Genomic DNA, 467 nt, shown 5'->3' with positions numbered 1-467 from the left:
TGGGGTGGGGGTAGAATACGTGATATGGTATGGTCAGTGTTCAAACATCTTGTACTATGTGTGACCATTGGTTGGACGATTGGAGCGATCAAGACAAAAGGCATTAGAATTTTCAATTATGGGTGTCCTACCATTTATGTCCTTTGACAAGAAAAATAAAGACTGCCCCTATTTTGTGCAGAAGGGCAATTTCAATTTCCAACCTTATTTGAAATGTTCAACCAAGAAAATTTCATTTCGGTTCCTTCTGGATTTCGATGGTTTGTGACCAAAACCGGATAAAACCATGAGAATAATCAAAAAGGGTGATTCTATTTTTTTTCTGGTTCGACCACCTTTTGGTCCGGTTGTAAAAATTATAATTGTAAGGCATCTTCAGGTGAGCCACTTACCTAGCTCATCTGATCGTATCTATCAGCTTCTTGCAAGTCTTAATCCAAATAGCTTTTTCTACCAAAAAAAAAAAA

This window comes from Macadamia integrifolia, unplaced genomic scaffold, assembly GCF_013358625.1.
Source record: "Macadamia integrifolia cultivar HAES 741 unplaced genomic scaffold, SCU_Mint_v3 scaffold595, whole genome shotgun sequence".
Lineage (NCBI taxonomy): Eukaryota > Viridiplantae > Streptophyta > Magnoliopsida > Proteales > Proteaceae > Macadamia > Macadamia integrifolia.
The sequence above is the reverse complement of the archived record's forward strand: the minus strand, read 5'-3'. Positions refer to the sequence as shown.